A 12,600-nucleotide genomic window follows, 5' to 3' on the forward strand; every position below is an offset into this window, starting at 1 on the left:
ACGAAAGAAAAGAAAAGAAAAGAAAAGAAAAGAAAAGAAAAGAAAAGAAAAGAAAAGAAAAGAAAAGAAAAGAAAAGAAAAGAAAAGAAAAGAAAAGAAAAAGAGGATCATTCCTTGCAATTAAATGCAGCTGCCTTTTGGGTGGGGCCCGAGTTCTTTGTAATCAATACATCCATATTACAAACATCTGTCCCCTAAACTCAGAGCCCTTTCCTGTATGATTAACATAACACTCAGCAGCTACAGCAAATTGTCTAAATCTACAACTAATCACCCAGATGACTACAAGAGCTTTTACAGCTCTTGGTGGCAATGGGGTTCAGCAAGCAGCGATGAAGGAGCGTAGGAATGTGGGCACGTAAAATGTACTTCTTGTCATGAGGGTTTGGGTGACTCAATTTTCCTTATCATGTCTCTATATCTTGCTTGATCATAGACAGAGGGGAGATGTGACTTTTACAGTCCCTGAAAAAATTTGAGAAACATGTTCTCCAATTAAAAGGGAGGGAAAGGAATCTCCAAATTAATTTTGAACAACAAACCAGTGAGGAAAATTAATTTCAGTCAGCAATTTCATTTTAATAATTAGGAAACATCCTGTTACAGTTTAGTTTAAACTACAATGTATAGTTTCTGCACTGTAAGTTTACATTCCAAAACAAAAATACATTTGCAAGCAGAGAAATAACATTCATCTCTTTCATGAAAATGAAAAATATTTATAGTATTTTTCAAGCAATGTTTGCATTGACATCTTCATCAACGCCAACACTTTGTGGAAAAAATATCGATAAATTGGTTTTTTTTCACCCAAAAATAATATCATACATTCCTGCCAACACTTGGTATTCATTCATAGCAGTAGAAAGTAAATTATCAGGGCTATGAGTAATTCCATGCAGTGTGAGTTTGAAGGCATGTGTGTGAGGTTGGGTGTGTCAGTGTGTGACTTTCTGTCCTGGGGTTTACAGAAACAGGCAACTGGGCAATGGGTGTCTTGTGGCCTCAACCACCATATTAGATGCTGGAGAATCTTCACCAGAAACATTATGAATGCTTTATCTGCATCAGTCTTGTGCAGACTTTGCACTTTACTACATACTGTTGTCAACAAGACATTGCAGGTGCTTTCAGAGGAAAATATATTTCCTTCTAATGGTCCCCCACCTGCTCTGCTGGAAGAAGTCTGGGAGAAGCCACCAGGCCCTTGGAAATACCAGAAGAAGGCTCTGACAGTACCTTTAAATAAATACCTACATGTTTGCTTCCTCACGTCATGATCATTGAGCCAACCCACATCTGTAGGGCTCAGAAGATAAGGATGTTTAAGTCAAGGTGGAGAGCCTGGCATTCCTACAGAGTGACCTTCTGCCCATCATGTCCACTGGGGCTGTCCAACAGTCGAATGCACCAGAGATGGGCAGGAGGCTGTCTGTCCTGTGGTCATGGATGCTCTAGAGACAGCACATTCAAAGCTGCATAGGCATTGCCTAAAGCCAGCCTTTCTTCTACTAAAAAAGAATAAATAAGTAAATAAATAAATAAATCTTGTATAGGAGCACACAGGCTTCTGGAAATTTGGGGCATGGATCCATTGGTAATAAATTCATAAGACATGCAGCTATCCCCATGGCTCCCTTTCACTGGTTCCTAAAAACTGCAAAAGGATTCTGGAGTTTTCCTCCAGCAGAGATATGTGTTTTGGCTGTCTCCTGGAGGGGCTAGAAGGTAAAACATTCCAAATTGAGACATTCAAGGCCAGGCTGGATGTGGCCCTGGGCAGCCCGGTCTGGTGCTTGGTGACCCTGCACGTAGCAGGGGCTTGAAACTAGATGAGCATTGTGGTCCTTTTCAACCCAGGCCATTCTAGGATTCTATGATTTTAGGAAATACTTTGAGATAGATGCTCATATAACCAGTCACAGGACTGTAAACTCAGATCCAGTTGACATTTCTGATTTTTGGTTGGTTTTCCTCTCTGAAGGCTTTATCACATTGCCTTGGGAAATACTGGCAATAGGCACCATCAACACACCGTTTGTATCTTTCCCGTTGCCACCAAAGGCAACTAGCAAGTTTTCCGAAAGAAAAATCAAGAATAGATGATGTCAAATATGGATTTTTGAAAACAAGTACAGTATTTAAAGGAAAAAAAAAAGGATTTTTTTTCTCCAATCAGCAGTTCTAATGTAATCCTACAGATGTTCAGACATACTAAAAGACCAATTGTTTTCTATTTGTTTCTCTAGGGCTTTTCTTTTAGCCACAAATGGGAACCATTTCACATTACAGAAGTTGAAGGCTGTTCTCTACTATCACCATACTCCGTATATTTCCCACTAACAGGACATAAATAATTCCAACAAAAAAGCACGTTAAGAGGAACATGATTGCCAGAGGATGCTGCTTCCCTCCCTGGTTATAATTACGAGGATGTGTGGTTTTGCTTAAATGGGAAAACAAATAGATTTCCCCAGCCTTTCCCTTCCCCTCCATCTGAGTAGACACTGCCTTTATCATAAGCTAAAAGAGAAATATTTATAGGAAAGCCTTGTTAAAGTGCTGGCACGGTACTACTGCCTCTGGCTGAGCCATAAACTCACTTGGGGGAAAAAAATCACCCTGTGAAGGATGCCAGCAAAAAAACCAGTGCGTTGTTCCACTGCCAGGCTCGAACAATGCACGGGTCTCGCCTCAGATCTCCAGCCCGGCCTGGATTTCCCCTGTCAGCAAGTCATTTAGGGCCAGATGCTTCGTGCTCAGGGCTGTGTTGGGCAGAGCTGATCCCACCCTTGGGAAGAGCAAGGGCCCTGATGGCCATGGAGAGTCCCATCCTACTGTTTTCCATGTTAGGTTCAGTTCGCAAGAGGGTCAAGTGGAGCATGGGAAGACAGAGACTGAAGATGCAAGGACAAGCTAAATGCTCCTTTGAAGTCTCGGTGCTGTGTCCAGCAGAGGACCATTGCTTGCAGGGAAATGGCCACGCAGGAATCCACTTGGGAGGGCTGTGACTCACCCAAAGCTTTTTTCCATGATGTTCCAGTCTTAAATCCCATGATCCCATACAAATCTGTTCCTGGTGGACACGGAGAACATCTTGAGCAAGCTCTGATCCTCAGCAGCAGAAGGAGGGGAAGAAGCTTCACATTGTGAGAGTATCTGCAGGTGACTGATGCCAAAATTGAAATGCTACCACCTCATAGATCAGGAGCCCTAGAATCACAGAATGGTTTGGGTTGGAAGGGACATTTAAGATCATGTCGTTCCAATCTCCCTGCTATAGGTAGGCACACCTCTCTCTAGACGAGGTTGCTCAAAGCATCATCCAGCCTGGCCTTAAATGCTTCCAGGGAGGGGGCATCCCCAGCCTCACTGGGCAATCTGTGATGCTGATGCAGATCCCACCACTATTGCCAGCTCTGAACCATGCTGCAGGTGGAGAGAAATACTTGGATAAAGGTTCTTCCAGCAGCACCAAACTGCCTCATCCCAGGACCCTCAGGACTTCATCCAGAGCTGCTTGGCAGCTCTACTTTTCTATAACGGGCCATGATCTGCCGTAAAGAGATTGCCTCAGGTTGGGTAATAGGAAAAAATTCTTCTCTAAAAGAGTGGTCAGGCACTGGCACAGGCAGCCCAGGGAGGTGGGGAAGTCGACATTGCCGGAGATGTTCAATAACCATGGAGATGTGGCACTGAGTGGTACATGGTCAGTGGGCATGGTGGGGGTGGGCTGGGGTTGGACTTGGAGGTCTTTTCCAACCTTAACGATTCTATGATTCTTTGATTCTCAGGAAATCTATCTCCAGAGCAGGAAGCTGAAATAAATGGCAGTCACCAGTGGATGGAAAGCTCAGCAGTTCTTCAGCCAATGGTGCTGATAAGAAATACATTTAAGTGCGTATATATGCTTTCACTGGGTCCTTGAGGCTTGATAGGGACAGAAATAGTCATTCCAGGCATATATTGAGTCTCTTTGCTGTTCTATTTACTCCTTCTCCCTTGAGAAAAGATCAGAAAGGTCTTCTGTTGCTGCAATGCCTTCCTCTCATCATTCCAATAAATCTGAGCAGGGAGCCACACGCATCACATGCTGGGAAACTGCCGTGCAGCCAAGGAGCAACACGGACTGATGCTGGCTGGGTGGTGTAGAAAGGGGCTCTGTGGTACACTTAATTTAAGGACTGTGGCATGAGTGATATTACTTTGCCATTAATTAACAGCATAGATTTTGTCTAGATTTTGATTTATTAGTTCATTAAATCTGGAAAACGCAGAAGACTGTCCTAATGAGGCTGTTTTGCACAGGGGAAACTGAGGCACGGAGAGCTGGGCTTCTCAACATTCCTTTCAGCATGCCAGAGCTGAAATAACATGTCGTTCTTCTGAGTCCAATCCAATTTTCCAAATCCAGTGCAAACAGCCAGCACAAAGCCCGCATAAGCACTTCTAGGATTAGGCCAGGAATGCCATCCAAATCCTCTGCTAATCTTCACCGTAAAGTTCATGAAATCAGGCTTCCTCTTGAAATGTTTCTTGCATCCAGCTGTGTCAGAAACACCTTCCAGAAAATTAAAGTCCCCAGGCTGGAGATTCACTCTCAGGCAAAGCCAATCCATCAGTATGGAGTAAGACTTCAACGTAAAATCGGTCTTCTGGCCACTCTCTGAGTGGAAATGAAGTTTGCCTGTAAGCAAGTGACAGTTTTCCTTCCAGGAGCTGCTCAACACCACTGCTGGCTTCATTTCCAAACCAGGTAATGAAAGCCTCTGAGTTCAAAAAAATGGAATATATTTTAAAAAATCAGTCTGAATTTGTTTTGTCCACAAAAATAAATTAAAAAATACAAAGGATGGGCATAGGCTTGGTCAGAGTCTTACAGATGCATCTCCATCCCCATAGTTGAACCATATGAATCTGCATTTACATGGAGTTGGGAGACCCCTATAGGAATATGGGGCAGAGCTGCTCCATCATAAGGCATGGAGTTACTGTAGGAGGCACTTAGTCATTTTGACTGGGCTGGGCTTTGAAAATCTGTGATTTTTGACCTTATGGCCCATGAGATTCTTCTGTAGACCTGCCACATCTGCAGCTTAATAAGACCACAACGCAGTACCTACAACCAGATATCCCTGAGAGAATCAGAATTATCCTAAAGTCTTTGGTGGATGTTACCACTGATCACATCATAAAATCATAGAATCATAGAATAGCCTGGGTTGAAAAGGACCACAATGATCATTCAGTTCCAACCCCCTGCTATGTGCAGGTCACCAGCCACCAGACCAAGTTGCCCAGAGCCACATCCAGCCTGGCCTTGAATGCCTCCAGGGATGGGGCATCCACAACCTTCTTGGGCAACCTGTTCCAGTGCCTCACCACCCTGGTGGTGGATCCCCTAGTGGATTTTGTCTTCTTACTCCATTCCCTGTCCTTGTCAAAGGCTGCAAGAGCCATTCCCATGTTTTCTTCCCAGGCCACGGGGTAGGGTCCCGTAGGCTGTTCAATTTCCCGTCAATCCTCAGCGTCTCGCCATAGTGCATTCACCAGCTCTTAATGAGCATTTCAGATGTTCTGCTTCTGCTGCCAGTGGAACTGCCGTGTAGCCGGTGCCCCTGGGATTCCGGACTTGCCAGAGCAGTAGCTTGTGTGAACCTTCCTATTGTTTGAGCTCAGCGTTAGCGTGGCCATTGTTACTTATCAGTGGCTGCTGTTTTCCATTACAGCTGCCGCGAACATGAATTGGATATGAGCACTGGGCTACAAGCCGGGCTCCTAGGCCTCCGGAGCTCTGCCGAAGGTCTGAATTGCTTCCAGCTCCTTCTTAGAAGTCGTTCTGTATTCAGCAGAGAGCCTTGAGCTCTTCACTTCTCGACTTGTTTCTTGCCAGCGAGTTCAAACCAACCCTATAGTTGTTCTTGTTCCACTAGAGCTGAGAGGATTTTCCCAGATGCTTGTGAAGTGCTCAAAGCACATCAACAGGCACAGAAGTTTTTCAGGCCAGAACATACATACTAGTTCAATCTCTCCAAAGGCTCAGAAACTTAAATTACGCATGGATGAGAAAGTACAATTTTTAGTTGAAGAATACTTTGCATTCCTAGGGCATCCTCTTTCCTGGGACAGGAAAAGTTTTCATTGCTCTTAGCCATCCTAGTGTAGCAGTGGGTAAGCTTTCATTCATTCTTGCTTAATGTCTTCATCAGTGACCTGGGTGAATGAATGGAGTGCACCCTCAACAAGTTTGCTGATGGCACAAAACTGGCAGGAGGGGCTGACATCCCAGAAGGCTGTGCTGCCATCCAGCAAACGCTGGGCAGGCTGAGAGTTGGGCAGAGAGGAACCTGATGGAGTTCAACAAGGGCAAGTATAGGGTCCTGTGCCTAGGGAGGATCAACTGCAGCGTCAGTACATATTGGGACTGAGCTGCTGGAAAGGAGCTATGCAGAGGACATGAGGATCCTGGGGGTCAACAGGGTGACCATGAGCCAGCAGTGTGCCTTAGTGGCCAAGAAGGTGACAAAATGATGTCACCTTTGTTGATCAACAGTTGACCAGCAACTGACCAGTGGTTGACCAATGGTTCACCATGAGCCAGCAGAGTGCCCTGTGGCCAAGAAGACTAATGGAACCTTGGAGTGTGCATCTGGAGGAAAGAAGGTTGAGGGAATCTGAGCAGTGCTGGCTGGTATCTGCAGGGCAGGGGGCAGGAGGAGGGGGGCCAGGCTTGTGCCCAGTGACAGGGGGAACAGAATGGAGCACTGAGAGATCCATCTGAATGCGAGGCAGAACTGTGCTGTGGAGGTGGTAGAGCCCTGGCACAAAGTTCCCCGAGAGGTGAGGGAGTCTCCTTCTCTTATTCAAACCCATCTGGATGCTTTCCAGTGCAACCTGCTGTAAGGAATCTGCTTTAGGGGGGGGTTGAACTGGGGGATCCGCAGAGGTCCCTTCTAGCCTCTATGATTCTGTGATTCTGTGATTCAGAAACAGGTGTTCAAGCAGGTTGGAGGCCTCCTGTATTCCCTTTTCTGCATCAACTCTGCTACACATGTACTGCACAATGGTAAATGCAATCAAGACAAGGTCTTCAGTGGTATCCCTTGTATTCAATGTTTGGAAACATTACAGAGGGGGAATTGCTCAGCTAGTGGAAGAAGAACTGGGAGATCTGAGCGCAAGCTCTACCAACCCTCCTGTCTGTTATCATCTCAGAAAAATGTCTTGGATATTTAAGTATCAACAGCCCAAGCCCAGTACTTAAGGATTTTGAGGGCCATTTTCAGGCATTCAGAAGTGCCCAACTAGTGGAAAACACCATGCAACAGAAACTGGGCAGGACTTAATTTAGTTTTGCTTTCCATAACATTTCCTTCCTTATCTGTGAATAGGGAATAGCATTTCAAACTTGGTCGTCAAAACCATGTCCTTGTGGGCACAAACTGCATCTTATTTTTAGGCCTGGCTGTTCAGAAAGAAGCTCAGAGATCATCCAGTCAGGGAGATTTGGGAAAATTAGGGGACGAGGCATTCAAAGAAAGATGTTTATTCCAATTCAAGAGAAGAGGAAGATAAAAAAGTGATTTTTCTGTCTCAGTCCAAACTCTACACACACAACCTTTTGATAAAGCAAAAGGTGAAGGGAACATGGTCTGTTCTTTCTGGGAAGGTCTCAATAGGTAGCAATGTAGCCTCTGTACCCACGGTATCTCTTGCAGCTTCTCAGGAAAAATAAAACACAGGGACTCGGGTGAAATGTATCCTGCTTCCTAGGGAGTGAATCTTCATTTATCCACAGATATTTGGCCTGAAAAATGTCCCCACCAGTATTCACCCCACCAGCAGGTGCTTGGAGAGATGCTCTGAGCTTGGTAACAGTGTCCTGTTCAGAAATATGTACACCCCCACTGCTGCTCCATCCTGCCTATGCCAGCAAAAGGAGAAGTTACCTTCATTCTTAAAATTCCAAAAACAGTGAGCAGAGCTGTAGAGCTGAATTGCTGGAAAAGTGGATCAGATGAACACTAACCCCAAAGAGAGGTTTGTTTCTATTTTTATTTTGCAGAACAAATAATACTGCATTTTTATTTCAGAGCAACTCTGAATGTTTTGTTTCACTCCAAGGTGCTTTGTTTTGTTTTCAGCTTATTTAATCCTTACAAAGAATTGTTTGAATTCCATGCTGAGACAAGGAACCGTTTTGAAATCCAGAATTCCAAATGCTTCATTATTATTATTATTATTATTATTATTATTATCATTATTATTACTTTAAAAAAGGCCTCAACACTGTTTTACTCCCAGAGGAAACAATTCCCTGAATTTCTGTATCATTTCAGTCCTATAACCTCTAAAGAAAAGTCACTCAGCTCTCACTGCAAGTCACTGGAAGAATTAACACCAGATGTGTCTATACCCCAGAGCAAGTTACTTTAGGGTTGCCATTAAGAAAACACTTTCTTTCCTGGGATTACTTTATCTCTGAGTGCACAATATCCTCATATCCCAAAGGCTAAGCACTGTTTGTTGAAGGGGGCAAAGATAGGATACAAAGTCTTTTCTTTCGTAACCACCAAAGGCATACCTAGAGGACTGGAAGGCAGGAGTCAGTAAGCAGAGTTGGATCTAGAAGAGCGTTTGGGTAAGATGAATAACAGAGCTGGCAGATGAACCACCATGGTGTTTGCACACCCTACAGTTCTTCCTTAGATATGTAATGATTTTGTGTTGATGGGATGAGAGGTGATGGCCTCAAGTTGTACCAGGGCAGGGTCAGGTTGGATACTAGGAACAATTTCTTCTCCAAAGAGTGGTCAACCACTGGCACAGCTGCCCAGGGAAGTGCAGAGTCACCATCCCTGGAGATGTTCAAGAACTGTGGAGATGCGGCACTGAGGGACGTGGTCAGTGGACATGGTGGGATGGATTGGGCTTGGAATAGGGGATATTGGAGGTATTTTCCATCTTAATGATTCTATGATTCTGTGATTCCATGGTTTGCAAAAGGGACATTTGCAGCAGCTTCATTCCTATTTCCGAGGCAGTGGGAGCTGGGCCTTGTGATCCCTTGGGAAATCAGCCAAAGGCTTGTGTTTTACACAGCCTAGACCCTTTTGATACCTAGATTTACTTATTTGTGGTGGGGGTCATAGAGATAAATGAACGTTTTCCACACAGGTGCAAGGTACATTCAGAGGACTCTGTCATGTCACTGGCACTTCCACGCTGAGCTCCTCATGTCCTCAGCAAAGCCTCGTGCGCTCCTCCATCACTCCTCTCCAGCCTCTGTTTAGCACAAGCCATGACTCACTGCCACCCCACATATGGAAGCCATCTGGGTCATGCTGCTGAGTTTCCCCAGCTCCCCCTCCCCACAGCACAGCAGCCCAAGGGGAGAAGCTCTCCTCCAGCCTTGGCAGCTCACATGTGCCCCGACCTCCCTGGTTCTGCATTTGCAAGGCTGCACCAGCAGTTCCCACGCTCCCCCCGCACATGACTGTGGGTTTGCTGGGCTCAAGACTCTGCTCAGATCCTCTGAGGTCTGTTTTCTTCATAGTCATCTTCTGTAAGTCCCAGATTCTACAATGGTGGCCTTATGGGCTCACGGACTTCTGGTTATTGGGGTGAAATGTTCAGTTATACAATCTGCTGTCTTCAGCTCTGGCCAACAGCAGATCTTCAGCAAGGATACAAAAAGAGGGCAAACGTACTGCTACTTCTCCAGAACACTCTCCCTGCCACAAGTCCCATCTGACATGGGGTTTCTGAAGCCAAGGGAGCAAGTTTTCTGTTCAATAACACAGCATGAGTATTTCTTCTCCAGATTTTTCTTTTAGACATGCAAATTACTCATCACTGCAACATGTTCTGTCAAGGAGGTCCACATCTTGATGACCCATTATGCAAAATACCACCTTCATTCTTGCCATCCTCTGAAGCAACAGTGGCACTGCTTTCATGGCCACCTCAGACCATCTTACCCTGTTGCCAGGAGGCTGTCAGGAGCTCCCAGTTTTCACATCCACCATCACATCCCCTGCAGTTCAGCAGAAATGTTGGTGACTGCCTGAAGCAGCAAAAAGGAAGAAGAGAAATCTCGTGTCCTTATCCAGGACATTGAATTCTGTGATCCAAGGGTTCCTTCATGTCCACAAAGCTGTGAATCACCCCTGAAGGAGCCAAAGACAACTGTGAGCATAATTCAGATCTCCCTGGAGGCCAGTCTGGAGGTTCTCTAGCTTCACACCAACTTCACTTGGTCATGGAAGTAGGCACAAAGCCATCTTTGCCCAGCTTTGTGCCAAGCACAGCTCTGCTGGAACATTAGACCAGACCATTCTCTGAAAAAAAAAAGCATGCCTTCTCTTTTTACTCTCTGTTTTAATTACTGTTTTTTTTTTCTTTCACATTGGTTATTCTGTCCTTAGATGAGGTGTAAGGTCAGTCACTCTGTAATGGGGTGAAAAAAAAATTCAGACAAAGAGAGTCTCCCCAAGACTCCAAATCCTCCTATAGAATCATATAATCTTGAGTTGGAAGAGACCTTTAAAGACCATCTTATTCCACTCCCCTGCAACAAACAGGTGCTCCATCAGGTGCTCAGAGCCCCATCCAGCCTGATGTTGGGTGTGTTTGGGGATGGGACACCCACCACCTCTCTGGGCAACCTGTGTCAGTGCCTCACCGCCCTTATTGTAAACAATTTTGTCCTTATATCCAATCTAAATCTCCCCTCTTTTCGTTTGAAACCATTTCCCCATGTCCTATCACAACATACCCTGATAAAGAGTTTGTCCCGTTCTTTCCTCACTGTCAGCTGTCCCCGGAGCCTTGTCTTCTCCAGTCTGAACAGCTTCAACTCTCTCAGCTCCTCATAGAGAAGGTGTTCCACCCCTTGGATCATTTTTGAGTCTCTCTGGATGCAGAGGAGATCTTGCCACTTGCCTCCCTGTTTTCTAGACAGATGCTAACCCAAGTCAAAGCATCTCCCACAGTGGAGCATTCCTCATGCAGATCCACTGAACACTGTTGCTGTGGCTGAGCTCAAAGTGGTGGGGTCACCACCCCTGAAGGTGCCCAAGAACCGTGGATGTGTGACACTTGGGGACATGGTGGGATGGGTTGGCAGTTGAAGTTGATGATCTGAGTGTTCTTTTCCAACCTTCATGATTCTCTGATGTCCTTGACTCTACAGAGACATTAAGCTGGGTCTCTGTTCCACTCCTTTACCCAGCCAGTTTTTGTAGGAACGTCAAGCAGTATTAATGCAGACGTCTGCTCTGCTGATGTTGTGCTAATGATCTACATTCCACTAGCTGTGCAGCCAGAGAAATAGCGTGTGACTGCTCTGAATGGTCTCAGCTGCCTGTTCTCTGTTTCTGATGAGACTACTGCACACCAGAATTCATAATTTCTCTCACTTACAGTAGCTCTGGTGAAGGCATCTGCACCCTGGTGAACAAAGTGAAGTGATCCCTATCCCATACCAAGCATTGGATGCTTCCAGCTGCTTTGTGCAATGTGACAGAAACTGGTCTACTCTATCTAACAAACTTTTGGGAGGTTTGAAAACTGGGGGAGGAAGGGGGATCAGACACACACACTGAAGATGCAGTGATGGGGCCAACCAGGAACGCTAAGGACATACCAGTGAGTGACCCCTGTTTGAAAATGAATTGCCCTTCACAAGGAGATGCCTAGAGCAACTCTAAAGCTAAGAACAACCCTACAGTGAAGGCAGCTTCTTGTATCCTTTTGTCTCTCAGTCATTACTCATTGCATGGACTATCTCTGTTCCTCTCAGCCACAATCCTGTGTCACTCTGGGATGTCCTCCTGCTTGTACAGAGCAAGGTAAATGCCCTGGGGTGAGTTACACTGTAGTAGTATGGCTCATTTCCTTCCCCAGTTTCTCATTTGCAAGCTCTGCAGGGAAATCTACATTTTCCACAACGAGAGTGAATACTGGGTGAGTCGCTCTGTTCCAGAAATAAACTTAAACGCTTTCCTAATTTCCTAACATATTATGTTTTTCCCTTTTATTTTAATAAAAATAACAATAATAAACAAAGCACCCTTTCTCCGTTTCTCTTCCTTGCACAAACACATAATCCTGGTGCCTTAATGTCTCATCAAGAAAATCCAGACTGGAGGCTGCAGCCAGGACTCTGTGCCACCTCGATATTTTGGACACATATTTGGACTCACATACGCACATACGCACACATTTTGCCTTCCCTGCCTCAGCAGGACAAGACTTCAGATCTTTTCTTGCATCCACAAGCTTGAATGGATACACTGAGCCTCAGCAGGGAAAGGTCATTTCCACTCATTGACATTCACGCTGTCTCCCCATTTGTATGCTTCAAGTGATATTTATATTTAAAAAGCATCAGCCTGGCTAAGGAGAGACTTTCCATTTGTCAGGATTTCTGGGAAAAGGGAACTTTCACACCTGTAGGAATATGGATTTTTGACAGAAAAAAAGAAATCCTGGTGTATCTTCTCCTAATGGCCCTGCTCACGTACTGGATTGAGGCTGCTGCCAGTCCTGTGGAACAGCTTCCCAGAAAAGAAAGGTTTTCTGAGCACACACCTGAAA

Source organism: Meleagris gallopavo, chromosome 4, assembly GCF_000146605.3.
Source record: "Meleagris gallopavo isolate NT-WF06-2002-E0010 breed Aviagen turkey brand Nicholas breeding stock chromosome 4, Turkey_5.1, whole genome shotgun sequence".
Classification (NCBI taxonomy): Eukaryota; Metazoa; Chordata; class Aves; order Galliformes; family Phasianidae; genus Meleagris; species Meleagris gallopavo.